Raw genomic sequence first — 15,531 nt, 5'->3', positions numbered from 1 at the left:
ATATTTAATCTTTTTTCTCATTTGTTACAAATGAAGAATATTGCTATATTTTTAGGAGATATTAAGACTATTCATACACACATAAAGTATATATTATTTGATAAAATCAGTCAATGTTGTACCCAAAAATTGAATCTACATAATACTGGATACAGCAAAAACCGAATAGTCACATATGTCGGAAACTAGAATGGATGTCCAGAAGTCGCAAATTTCTAATTATTGGGGGTAGAAGAGTCTAGATTCCACTGATAATAGACTAAATAAAATTAAATAACTAATAAAAAAATTAGTTATTTCATTTATTTCACTAAATAAAATTTCATTCATCTGAGATTATAGACTAATCAAATAGATAGAATTCTAAACTAAATAAGGAAAATATTTCTCTCTTAGATCTTTAGTGTGAAGTTGAGTTTGTTTAATTAAATACGAGGTACTAAATGCAAGCTATATTTGATCATTTTAAGCAAAATCAGTGCGGAAGAAAGTTTTATAAAAAAGAGACGAACTCTTTTTTTTTATATAAATAGGTTAGTTTGTGATAACCATGTAAGTAATATATGAATGTATTTTAACAGTTGACATCGCTCCTCGATGAGGCATGTGCTACTCTGCAATTGGCTATTTCCCAAAAAACTTACTATAGTGCATAAATATATCATTTCTTATTTCACTCCATTCAGAAACACAATTATCGCATTACTCTCATAATATTATTTCCATTTGAAAAGTTAATCCAATATAAAGGTAAATTCATTTTTGAATTGATGGTGGAACCCATTGATGGATTGGTCATCATCCTTCACCAGGTCTAACAGGTATTGATGGCCAAGTGTAAGGAGCGACATCAGTATTAGTTTTACATTTGCTATTTAAAGGTCCATTAAAAAAGATCATTACACGTTTTATTCTAATCATAGAAAAAATAAAATGAGTGAAAAGCAAATACAGAAAATGGTTTTAAGGCGTTACATGGTTGCTATGTTGCCAGACTTACCACTGTCACAACGCTCTGGCATGTTATTTTAACCTACATTGTAGTTATGTGTTAGGTTAGTTATTCACCTGAAGAAGAAATCAGATTGCAGATCTTGAAACGTAGTTTTACTGATTATTTTTATCACTGGATGATAACAAATGTCAGGAACATTTTCCTTACAATCCTTACCTTAATAAAACCAAACTTTAAACAAAGCTCATCTGTATTTTACATTAAAGAGAACATTTAAGCTGTACAGTTGAACAAATACCTGGGCGAGGAAAAGATTTCTCCTCATACTCGTACGTTAGCGGGACGCACCGGTTATTGCACATGGTTAATCCTAAATTGGTTTCCTGGTGAGTAAGTGGAAATCGAAATATTGGCGAGGCGGACAAAATTTCAATTAAACCCAGCTTGAGAACAGTCGAAGCTTTATTGCAGTATCGGCACTGGTCGCAGATTATGTCTCATCTAGTAAAGGACATGAGTTCCAATAATTAATTGTGCTATACGCACTGTCATTTACTTTACAAAATGAGTAAAGTAAATAAGTATCATTTACACTCATTTACTAGTAATTTTTATTAGCTCAATCTTTGATTTTATTAGCATAATCTTATAAGAGTTAATTCATCCAAGAAATTGATACAAACAGTATTAACGAACGTTGCGCAGCGCTGCTCTGGCGTCGGACCTCACAACTAACTGAAATAATTCCCTGAAGCCCAGCACTTCCAGATAGTATGAACAATAAAGTTCTAGCAGTTTTTTATATACAAGTAACATTACTTGTAATTAACGTCCGGCAGGTAAAAGATAATAACGTTGATCTCAGTTGCTTTCTAGTAATTTGCATAAAAAATACGATTCAATAAAAAGGTACTAATCCTATGTTATCAATGGTGTTAAATTTGTAATTCGTAACACGTTGAAATAAAAGCAGACTATGCGAGTAATTATGCTCGTAATTTATGTAAAAGTCTAAATAAACAGTTTTGTAAGTTACATCAAAAAGATAAATTAGTAAAAGCCGCACTGCATAATTTTATGTGTGGATTATTAGAAAATTCATCAGATTAAAACCTGTTTATATTATGAGTAATATAAAAACAAATTGATGTGGGAAATTGTTAGATCTTAAATCCAGAAGGCGTTGATGATATCGGTGAGGTGGCAGAGGTTGGCTATTACAGGTGGTGGTGAGAGCGAATACTCTTCCTTTCGTATATCGTCAGGTTTCCTTCATTTTTCGTTATAATATCTTCATTGAACATCTTTGTTATAACCCATTGTATACACGTCAAATGTTTATATTAGTAAAACATACACAATATTTCAGGGTGTTGTATCTGATTGTTTTGTTTTTTTCTTGATTTTATAACGTGAATTAATCAAGGATCTTAAGAATACAGATTGAATTCTTTTGTAAAGTTGTTGTTTCGTCTATTTAAATCCAAACCCATTCCATGTGTAGCGTTTTTAAAGCATTGGTTGATTTTTTAATAAAAACTTAAATTAAAAGAAAACTTTTGGGAAAAGAAATATTGCGATTTAATTTAAAATAGATTGTGAGAAGTTAGGATAAAAACGAATATGTAATCCCTTGGCAAGTTTAGTGTTGGTAACTTTAAATTATTAGGAAGGCGGTTCACTGCCTTGAATTGATCAGAAACTTGCCTTGTGTAGAGCAGTTACGTCAGATCTGAGAGAGCTATTGTTTCTCGAGTTGGATACGGCTGGGCCAATGAGAGAACACCGCGGATGTCCATCAGAGGGGGTGGGAAGGGAACTATAAAATCTGCCAGCTCATACTTTTCGGCCTTCTTTTTTGGTAATTATCGTGACTTAAGTTGATGACAGTGCGCGTCGTGTTTCTATTTTTTTTTGCGAGGGATTTTGAGGAAAAATTAAATTTATAGAAACTTCAGAGCAATCTGCATAACTGATTCTTGATAAAACAAAATAGAATCAAACAAGTTACATTTGGTTCAAACTTGCAAGAAAAGTTAATTAAAATTGAACCTTGTTAATAACTTTGATTGAATTTTGGAAATTTAGTAATTTATTAATATTTAATTTGAACTGTCTTATTGTGAATGTTTTTATTGGAAATTAATTGAACTTTAATAAATGTTTGATAGACTTGTATCTGAATTGCAAAGACTTGAAAGTCAAGGTACAACTAGTGGAAAGAGAAGTTTGATTTTTAATTTTTTTTTTTATTTGGAGTGAACTTAGAAGTGAACATTTTTATTTTAGTTATTTCCAAGTGGTATTTGATTTTTTATTTGAAAACTTTATTATTTTATTTTGGAAGAGAGCTCTGATTTTTTAGTTTGATATATTTGACTGAAATTTGTATTTCTTGCCAAAGGACCTTTTTAATATTAATAACCGGTTTGTCAATTGTTTGCTAAAAGTAGAGAGTGATAAAATACTGAAACATTGATCTTTTTAATTTGCCAGTTTAAAGTAAATCCATTATTTTAATTTAGAACTGTGATTTTTATTTTAGACAAACCAGGTAATATTTAAAAGTTAACAATTTGGTAATAAATTGTACTGAGTATTCACTCGGAGCTTACTAATCAAAAAATATTTTATATCGTCTAGAATGTCTGATTGATAATTTAATTCTTAATATTCTGGAATATTAATATCTATAATCCAGGTCGTTATGTATACTGTATATGTATACTCGTTATGTGTTACTGTAGTGCCAACGTTTTACGTTTCGGATGACGCATAACTTTTCGAGGATTGTCATCCTTCGTCTTTTCGGACATTCTGTAAAACAAAAGTAAAAAAATACTTTAATTACTTTAATTTAGTAAACTTGTAATTGTAATGTCTTTGAATAATTGTTTCGGTAATTTTTAGTTATCAGGTTGAAATATTGTGAATTTATACCAAATAAATTGGGAATTTAAGCGATGTCACTAATATTTTATAACTCTTTCTAATAAAAAGTTTTTGCTAAGGTGAAACAAAGTATCAAAATGCTTGTATTTAAAAATCAAACAAATGTAAAATAAAAAATTGGTGTTAAAAAAATAAAGAAGTTACAATTTTTGAAAGAAACAAAATACACTTGAGCTAATAAGTGGCTGCAGTTTGACGAAAATAAAATAAACGTGCTCGTAAAGGCTTGGAATTCCTGGTGGAATGATTAAAAATTTCGCTTGGCACTAAAAAGGTTAGGCACCTAAGTATTATCAGCATTATAGGCACCCACACGCCTCTTGGAGGTTAATTCCCAGGACGATTTTGCTAGTGTTCATGCTCCCATGTCCAGCCAATATGAATGATCTATTCTTTGTTATTCAGTTTCAGTGCTACCAACACTTTGTCTTATTTCTCATGGAAATATAGGATAAAGCGTAAATATGAGGCATGATTTAATATGGTTTGACGCTTAATTCCCTTTTAAGAGTTTAGGCCATATAGAACACTATAAAATAGGCCCTTTCTTTAATTGATTTAAACTTCATCATTCACAGTACATTGCTGCAAAATTGAGGATAAGCTGATAGATTGCCAAAATTAAATTATCAATGGTTGTAAAAATAAGTTTCTCTGGCATATTATTTATTTATTTTGTTTTCATGATTAAACAAATACTATAAGTGCATTGTCGTAATTAAATAAATTCTGCTATCAATATTATAAATATCTCAATGTTCAAGGTTTTTGTAGGGGAGAGTTTAGTTCTTGATATCCTGACTTTAGTCATAATTATTTAACTTTTCATATTACAGATTAAATTTCAAACATTTATTTCTAATCTCAAACGTTTTCCAAAATTATAGAACGTGGCTCTTGAAACATTAACGTTGATAGTAAAGTTAATAAAAAAACTAACGATTTATTTTGTAAATAAATTTAAGGTTACAAATACTTAAAAAATCTATTTGTTATAGATAATATATACATAACCTGCATATACACAGACCTGTAGAAGATTTTTATTAATTATATGATATCGTGTATGCTTTGGTTTTATATCTTATTCTTGTCAGGAAGACATCTTAATTTAATTCTTATAAATATAAGATAAAATTAAGATATACTACGAATTTTCATATTGAGTCGTATCATTAGATACGATTTTTAACAGGTATATTAAAATAAACTATAAATATCTCCACAAACATACATAAATAATTCTTTTTTTACCTACTTATCAGTCATAATGTAAGCAAAATGTATTATTTTACGCACGTAAAATTAAATGTATCATAAAACCGTCAGCATTCCTACGTATTTAAGTAATGTTATGTATCATTCCTTACCACTCATTGAGTTGAATAGTTTACTAGACGAATGTGGGCTTGCAGTTGCTCGGTTTAATGGTTATTGATTCTTGTTCATGTCTTCCACCCTTATCACGAATATGTATGATAAAGCTAATAGCTTTAGTAATAACTATAACAGCCGTTAATAACAGAAATGGTAATAAACCTGCGGCTTTGGCCAGTGTAATTACAATCATCCCTCGTCACTTAAGTGATCAGTTCTAGAGACCAGGTTGGGCAGACGGTTACTCTCTTCAATTGTTGGTTTTCTCTTCCGCCCCTTCCTAATAATATTATAAATGCGAAAGTGCTGTTGTTTATTGTTATTCTTTTACACGTAAACTAATCAAGTGACTTCGCTGAAATTTTACATGGACATCCTTTATGTTCCCGGAATTAATTATAATTCCAATATTCCTTCGGGCTACGGCCCACTGGTCTTTAAAGTAGCAAAAACTGTTATCTTGGTCTCTAAAGTGGTGTAATATTAATTGAATTATCCTGACAAATTTAATCAACCGTTCTGTGTAAACATTATTTATTATTTTCAATTTGATTACATTTACAGGGAGTGAACTGAACTGAACCGTGGAAGACGAGGAGCAGCTGAAAAAATGTCCCAGTGACTACTGGAGAGCAGAAGCATCAGAGTATTTTAGTATACACTTTAGTGTTGAGGACAATGGTACGTTTTCTGAAGTGTAGTAAATGAAGTCTAGACGATAAGAAGCAGACGGACAATATAGAGGGTGGTCGTGGTCGGCGGAGTTTGAGGATGGACGTCAAGTCTAGATGAGTGATGCGCATAAGTAAGGTCGTCCAGCAATACCTTGGAGCGTCTCAGGTTACATTTGTAATGAGTTTTTTATAGAGACATTTTGTAAATGAAAACCATACATAATTTTGAAGTTTAGAATCCAGCGATTAGGTCATTACTAATCTACCTTATAAAACGTCAGAAGTAGACTTCTTTGTTTGCATTTATTAGTAAACAACGAAAAAATAAAATATGGAACAAAAAATATACAGACCGGAGTACTAAAATGGATATAAATATGCACTTTTTGACGTAAATTATTGGTCGCGGCACAAAGGCAAACTCAAAATTGGTGTTGGAAATATAGTTCACTCTAACCAGTAATAGTATTACGTGCAACCCCTACACAATTGCGTGCAAAACAGAGGGAAACTACTAGCAGTTCAGATATAAAAGACAGTTTAGTTATGGAACCTATCTTACTTGTCTTTTGACAGAATCAAGCTACTAAGAGCTGTGTACGTATATCCATTTTCCTTATCAGCAATAAGGCAAAATCAACTATCGAAAAAAAATAATCTAAGACCAGAGTAACATTGGAATAGCCATATATATACACTTAAAACATATTTTCTGGTTATAGCGAGAAAGCAAACTCAAAATTGACCTCGGAAATATAATTCACTCGAAACAGGAGTGCTCATACAGTTGTGCAGTGTACTACATTGCGTGCGAAACCGCGGGTAACTGCTAGTCTTGTATATGTACGATAATGCTGATAACTTTAGTTATAACGATAAAAGGTGTCACTAACAGAACTGTCAATAAACCTGTGGGTTTGGCCAGAATAATTACAGTCATCTCTCGCCACTTAAGTAATCAGTTCAAGAGACGAGGGCGGGCTTGCAGTTACTCGCTTCAATGGTTGTAAATATTTGTTTCAAACTGCTTTCATAGTTTAAAGTGACAATTATTAAGTCCATGATCACGCTCCTCATCTTTTGTACAAATTGTGAAAACATAACCCACATATTGGTATGGACATAGATAGTTGTGAGACCATTGAAGGGGTGAAATAACTTTACATGTGTTTATTTACATTGGATTAAGGGTTGGAGATAATAAAGAATCAATTTAAATTGTAAAGGTTTTTAACAATAAACATTTTTTAAACATATGGAGACAATCCCAGGAGAGAGAGACTTATCCGACCTGTAGGTATCTTTAAAAAAATGTAAAGTTTATTTTTTAGGAGTAAATATATAATCCCAAAATTTTTAAAATATTTTGAAAATACACACATAATCCTTATTATGTTTTTAATATTTTATGACGCACCAATTAAATAATTCCATGCAATATTAAATATTGTATAAAAATAAAAAAAAACACAATATTGAACAAATAATTACATGCTTTATTATCGACTCCTGATTGTTCATAAAGTATAATTAACTTGTATACACTTTTAGAACGAAGTATGAGTGTCACACAAGGACACGCCCAACCTATTAATTTTGTTGACGCGCCTCTATAGTCAGTATTAAATCAGTTTCGCATCGCTTCCTTGCTTCAGACGGTTCAAATTACACTGACCTATATTCGGAAGTTAGTTAAAATATGCTGTACTATCCAAATGTCAGAATTAGCTAAAATTTTTCGTGATTAAGCTAATTGGTAATCTACATTTCCAAAAATATGCAGCGGTCATTGGTAATATTAGTTGTGCAAATAATGATAAATGTGTAATATGATGTGTGTAATATGTGTATACTGAAACTGTTATATAAGCAATGCCAATTGCATAAATGACGTGTCTTGTGAAAGTAAGTGTTTTGTCCCACCGCTGAAGTTTCTTGATGTTCTCCCATCCAGAATATTATTGAGTTATTAGTTTCTCAGTTTCCTTACTGGAAATGTGTCATAGTTTTAATAACATTCCAAAAATATAATATTTTCAATATGGCTTAATATCGTTTGAGTTATAAAAAGATTTGCTTAAAAATATGCAAACTGTAGTTTATTGACATCATTGTTACGTTTATAAAGTTTCCATATTCTTTTATCGTATACGTATTACGTTTAAGATGATATTTGTGTTAATATTTTAATATACCAAGAGTATAAATAAAACGATTATGTCAACACTGAATTTGCCGCGTAAACACATACAATCTTATATGTGGAATGATTCCTATAGAGTGATAGAAATCGTGCAGCAATTATATTATACTATCTGTCTTTTTACATGAGAGAATATGTTTATGTGAATGTAAAGTTTACCTTCAGCTCACCTTCTCCTAATTACAGAATTGACTCCTGAAATCTGGAGTCATGTTTGTATGAAGAGATCCAAAAAAAGACGGTAACTAACAAGGGACAAATAACACTTTAGATTGTTTCAATATTTTAAACAATACTACAAAATATAGTGTAATATAAGCTAAGTGGCGGTCTCATTGTCTCAGCAGGTGCACTACGATGTTTTATACACGATATCTAAGTGCGGTGGAGTAAACGAGTTTTCTTCACATAACTTAGCTATGGTGAGAAAGTTTGATTTAATGTGAATGTTGTGTTTAGCTCCAGTCCACCTCCTCTTAGTTCACCTTCCTCTGACACTATCACGACTATGTTATACTACTATCTTTATCCAAATTTTCTCAATTATATTGTGATTAGTGTTATAAAAGTTTACTTTTATTAATCGATTATATACATACAATTATATACATTGATTTAAATCGCTTCTAAAACAATATAAGAATGGCAGCCATTCCTTAGCCAATGCAATTTCTCTTGCAAGTAATATACATACATTAAATGGCCGCTGCAAACCGGATGAAGATAATTCGGTAATTTATTTGTTCATAAATATCAATAAGCGGATTTTGGTTTATTGAATCCCTCAATGAGTTGTGTTGTAAAAATACAGACATAGGTAACATGGAGCATAAGAAAAAAACTAAATGAGGTAGAATGGTAGGTATGGAGAGAGCACCAGACCGAGTGTTTGTTCCGGGCCAGCAAATGGTGACTACAACCCTGACCGTTTCGATTCTAAAATTAAAAATTCAATGTTGAGAGACAGATAACGCTTTAAAACTAACTGGTGACTAAAAATTCCTATAGTAATGGAATAAAATATTAGGTATTTCCATATTTTTTCCTTATTTTTCAAATATATAAAAACTCAATAAAGGATTCACTACTAATTTTAATGCAATGTCTGTTATTTTTAAATATTTTGAATGTTTAAACGGGAATGGGACCGCCTCCTGTCAAGATACAAGAGAAGAATTTTGGGCATTAATCTCAGTCATGTCTCCTTGAACGAAGGAAAGGCCAGCTCTGTGGCAGCCATTGCAGTCAAAAGCAGGCAGAGTGGGATGCTCTTATGTCTAGCACAGTAACTATGTGTATCACTTAGGGACTCATTAATATATTACACCAAATAATATATTTGATAATGTAAAACAAATTAGGTCACTAAATCTTAACGTTTATTTATTAGCGTTTGAGGTTTTTAATATTCGTTCAGTTCAAATAACAATTTTAACATGTAAAATGTTACGAATAATATGATATAAAGAAATAATTTATTCACAGCCTTCAAGCGACTGATAATTACAAATCGTGAGTGCACAAGTATTGCAACTGTGAGCTATCAGATTGCGCCTGCAGTTTGATTGAAAGCAAATCAATTACGGTAATGATTGTTTACAGTCACATTTAATCGATTGTGTGGTTAATTGAGGCTAATCACTACTCTACCTGGCAGATATTGCATACAGGTAGTTATGGAATTTAATATCGAATGCAATACTCTGTCCTTATATCGTAGCAAATAATTTGTAGACTTGAAAATATTTTTAGTTGGTAATTAATTGGTGAGAGTTAGCGAAGGTGCACTAATTGGGATGCACTTTGATGTCGGTGATGGTCACTTCATGAGATTTGGATAAGCAGTAACCAATATTTTTATATTGGTCTTATCGGTAAACATGATAGTAACGATAAAATAACATAATTATAGAGTAGTAACGAAACTGAGTACAATCATTTGAAACATGAATAGGGTAGATTTTTATTCAAAGAATAAAACTAAACAATTTATCGAGTGGAAATTCAATGTTAAAACTTGGTACAAGATTAGATTCAACGCATTCTTAAGTTGTAATATTCTATCTAGCTTCCGGAACTTGTATTATTTCTACAATGCTATGAAACCTAAGTAATATACACAAATGTGAGTGTATAATGTAGTAAAATATCTCGAGAAACATTAAATCCGTAGGCGTTAAATTGCATATGACTTTAGAAGAATGAAGTTCATGACTGTGCATGTCTCAGTATATAATTTGGCTGAGTGCAAGTGTTGTGTTAATTTCTTATTTGCATGATTGCATCCCTGCATAACTGGTCGCAGGGCATCTTGAGAATAAAATTATTTTAAATGTTTAAAATTTTACATGCAACCTTTTAAGGAAGGTTGTATATAAATATTGATTTATAAATATACAAATTGTTCTTCAGGCACGAGAAAGACATCTTAAATTTGAAAACCAAACAGATAAGTTAGTGCAAATTAAAATGATTAAAATCATTTTATAAATTAAAAGAAGTGATCCGGAAAAATCAATGTAACAGTAAATATATATGACGAGTTATATTGGGAAATAAAGTTAGTTACAATAATAAGCTTTAATATATGTATATATTTGAATATGACTTTGGTTATACTTGTGTATATTCATTTTACAAAACTTAGTAGTACATCATTGTTGGAAAAATAAAGAACTTGCACCGTGTAGTAATACATGAATATACAGAACAGTTTTGGTGTGCATGCAGGACACGAAGTGGATCTCAACATTCAGCAGATGGAACATGTTAGGCCTACAAGTCTGAGCTGAATAATAAAATTCTGACCTTACGGCCTTGTTTTGGGATATGATTTAGTTGGAGTTAACATTCTGATGGAGCATTTGACAAATTCATAGTTGTATTTTGGTGCTGCAGAGTTAATAAAATATACGAGTATTTTAAAATATTTAAAAAAAATAAATAATCTGTACATAATTGTTATGAAACCGGACGCAAATGTAGAATACGCGAGACGGAATCAATACATAGATAATTTTAGTTCCAAAATATAAAATCTAGAATAATTATGTTTTAGTATAGAGAAGATTTTCTGGAGCCGGAACAAAAATATAAGAGTGTGATGTGAAGTGTGTGAAATAAGTAGTGAGAGCAATCCAAGTTAAGGCACAATCCAACCAGACACGCTCCTGAGCACCCAACCCCAGAAAATCCTGAGAGTCCTCCTCTACACAATATAGATGCCTGGTTAAACTAATACGTCGATAGCCTCCTATATTTCAGGAAATTTGAAAAGTAAAGTGGATAGTACATGGTTTATGTGCTATACACAAAAATCGTTTCTCCAATTTCAGATTTTTGAATGTTTACAAACAATACGTGGACATTAAAGGAACCAATCGTAAACTACTAACGTATTTTTTTACTTCGTAAAGGTCATCCTTATTTTAAACTTACAAACATTAAATACTATGTAGATCAAAGACGTAGGTGTTCCAATTGAAATCTGGTTGTTTTATTGCAGTTAATTCATGGTTATAACAATCTTTTATTCACCTTAGTTTCCGTATATTATTGCTAAATTTGGGATGCAGTTTTATTATATTAATGAAAATATAATTACATAAAGTCAATGTTAATAAATAACGATTTTAATATAGTAAAAAGATCTATAACTTATTAGCGTTTATATCCAATATATGTCTTTCATAAATAATTGTCATCTGTACATAATCTGGAATCAGTTTGCCAGTGGCGGTAAGGAAACTGTTTACGGGAAAGTGACGGCAGAAGTAGAATTGAAGTCGCCAAGTGTTGAAACTTACAGATGCTAAGCTCAAGCACAATGTCGTCTGATGAGTTCTGGGATTAAATCTACCACGTTCAACCTCATGAATCAGCTGGGTTTTAATCAAATCCTGTCACTGTTTCCCGGCCATAGCTCTTGCAAAATTTCTATTATAAATCAACAGAAACGGATTATCCAATTTGAATTCGATACTTTTAATTTGTGGTGGAGAGCCTTCAACGGGAATGAATGTTCTTCGAAAGCAATGACTTGCAGATTGTTAAATGTCATAAACTTTTATATTTGATAGGTTCCTTATAACCAAATTAAATTAATTCATACTTGTTTTTTTGAAACCCCTAGGAGTTTTACCATGATCACTAATATTATTTAGCTAGAGTTGCCTATACATAAGCTTCTCCATTTTTCTCAATAGACTTGAATCTGCCAATTTAAAGTATTTCCCTTGCTAGGACGTTTAAGGATTTTGTTCCATATGGAATCAATATTTTTGTTCATCTTGAACAGTTTATACACTATTTTGGAACATGGCCTTTTGTGTTTATGAAAAAGTTGTGTTGGCAAAGCAGAGATTATAGAAGTTAGTGAAAAATTATTATAAGAAAAGTTTTTAATACTGAATACACAGAACGAGTAGTTCTGCAAGAGATTCTATACTTTAAAATAATTAATTTTTATAATTTTAAGTTCACTGCAAAATTAGTTTCATTGGTTAGACCATTTTTAATAACAATCAAACCCAATTTTGACTACGAAATAAACCCGAAACAAATATCAAAAGGCAATTTACTAAAATTATCATAGAAACTAGCTATTTAAAATATCTCAACCAAAAATACCTGATGTAAACTAAATTGAAAATAGTAGCAGTGGTAAGATAGGTATTGCTATTTAAACATGCTTAATAGTTTAGCTTTACATCAGACAAAAGAAACCCTACACCGTAAGCAGTTTTACGTTGACAGACTTAACTCCCAGGGAACCAGCTGTTGGATAATTGTTGTTACTAACTCGCTAACTGGTAAGTTATAGAGGAACCAGAGTGCTTGCTTAACTACATTATTATAACACAGACTTGTGAAGTATAACTGCTAAGTCTTGCTTGATGTCAAACTAGAGAAGCCATACGCTCAAAACTGTTTTACGTCGACAAATTTAACTCCCCTGATAGCAAATGTTCAATAATTGTTATGACTATCTCGCCCTTTTGGCAAGTGAACCAAGTGTTGGTTTAGCAGAAATTAGTGTACGTACCAAACTAAATTATTCTAAACTTAGTTTTGCTTGATATCAAAATACGAAAACCCTTTCGTCGTTCCTAAACCAAAGGTTTTAATAAACAAGAATATCAATCGGTAACGACATTTGTTCACTACAACTGTTAAACACAACACAACACAGCATTACAAAAGATTGCAATCGCAAGAACTGCCAACATACACTCAGCCAAATTCACCATTCCTTTAAAATATAACTAAATTATTTTTTGAACCAAACTTTTATACATATACTAATATTTATTTTATTTTATTTTAATTTTAACCATATAAATCTTGTTAGTTTTACTCAGCTGATATTTGTTTTTTAAATTGTTGATTCACACCTGATGATGTCATCTTCGATGTCGAAAGGCCTCGTGAAAAATACACAAATTATTGGAGAATTGTGAGTTTCTTTTGTAAAATAATAGAAAATACACTCAGCTGTTTATATTACCCATTAAAACCCATTAAAAGTTTAATGTAATCCTAATAATAACTATCCTTAATCAACGCTACCCTCAAAACGATGTTACATCGCAAAGCTTTACCCCCGGGCTTGCAGAAGTTGTATAATTGATATTAATAACTCACTACTGCGGTTAAAAAAAACCAGTTTCACATCTATAAACCGCTGAACTTTGGTGATAAGTGAAATCTTTTAACATTAATGCTATCGTGTGACACCTTACTTTAAAGGCCTAGTTAAATAAAGAAGAATATAATAAAAAAACTATGTTAACTTCACTCAACACAGAGTACATATAAGACATATTTTGGACATAGTCAAGTGTTCGTCTAAGTTTGGTTTTTTTTGGCGTTATTGATTTTGTCACATCAGCATATCTAATTTGCTGTATAATTTCATCGATCATTAATACTTTTTGAGTTACATTCATTTAGATTTAAAGTTTGGGTTTACAGATAAAACTATGTCTACCGTTAATAAATAATCTTTTTTTAAATTTTATCAATCTAAATTTTTTTAAACAATTTTCATTTCAGTATTTATTTTCAAACAACCGAACATTAATTAATTTTCTATTTATCTACAAAACACAATGTTTCTGAACATTTTCTAAAAGGATATATCAGATTAAAGAAACACTTTACGGCTATAAATGTTAGGGCACAATGGCACATAAAGCTGCAATAAAACGATAAAAGAGGCGACAGTGTGGTAAATATATGGCAAACGGCTCCAAGTATTGGTTGAACATAGGAACTGAATTGCTTGAATGGAATTTGGGAGCGTTCAATGCATTTTGTTGTTGGTTAGGAGAAAAATATAAGAGACAATTACATGGAGGAGCATACTATTGCACCCTTGCATTGAGTATATACAGATATTCTCTACTTCCTACACCACGTCAAAGACACTCATCTGTTACAAAATTGTACAATTTCATATTCAATTCATACAAATATTCCAGCAATGTTAGGCATTTCATTTATGGTAGAATATTATTTATATTACCTATGTAAATTTGAGGTCTTTGGTGTAATTAATGAAAGAACCAATCATGTAAATCGGAAAATGGTAGAACGGAGGATATACTATACGACAGAATGTAACGAAAGTGTTGTCGCTCAGATGAAAAGACTCGAGAATTTCGACTTCAAAATCAATTTAGTTCTTTTGGAGGCCGAAAGGAACCATGTGGTTGTTTAGGGCTCTCATTTATCGTTTTGAAAGAAATCTACGTATTAACTTTCAAATTTCTAGGAGTTTTCTATCACAATTTATCGCAGACAACCAGATATGCCTTTGGCCATGCGTGCCCAAAATCAATACAGTTTATATTGGACAAAGAGGAAACAATCTAGCAAATATTGAAACCGCGATAGGAATTTCTACCAACCTATGCTTCATGTTTTCTAGAACCTGTAAACGTGCAGAATAAAGTCGAGGCGTCCTAAGTTTAGTAATGAGTAATCCTTTAGTCTTGGGATTAGCTTATATTTCAGGGCTAGAATATTTATGTGAATGCATTGGCACATTGTATCGGGTATGGTGTTCTTCGACTTTTGTTTCCTTCTAAAATAAATTGATGACTTGAATCAGTCCTTCAAAGTTGACAATTAGTAGACCTCGCCTTTATAAATTACTATGCAATCGATTCCTGTCCTTATGCTTCAGAACTGATCAAGACTTTGATCATTATTTTCTTTCGATTTATATCCATTATTTGCTAGGCTATAACATCTCTAAAATAACAAGCATCCGTGGATTTGTTGGAATTATTTTATGGTATTTAAACTGTACAACATCACGTTATGGAACAGAACAATTAGATAGCAACGTACAACATAACATAACA

The sequence above is a fragment of the Homalodisca vitripennis genome, chromosome 6 (genome assembly GCF_021130785.1).
Source record: "Homalodisca vitripennis isolate AUS2020 chromosome 6, UT_GWSS_2.1, whole genome shotgun sequence".
In the NCBI taxonomy this organism is placed as follows: domain Eukaryota; kingdom Metazoa; phylum Arthropoda; class Insecta; order Hemiptera; family Cicadellidae; genus Homalodisca; species Homalodisca vitripennis.
This window is presented reverse-complemented; position numbering follows the sequence as displayed.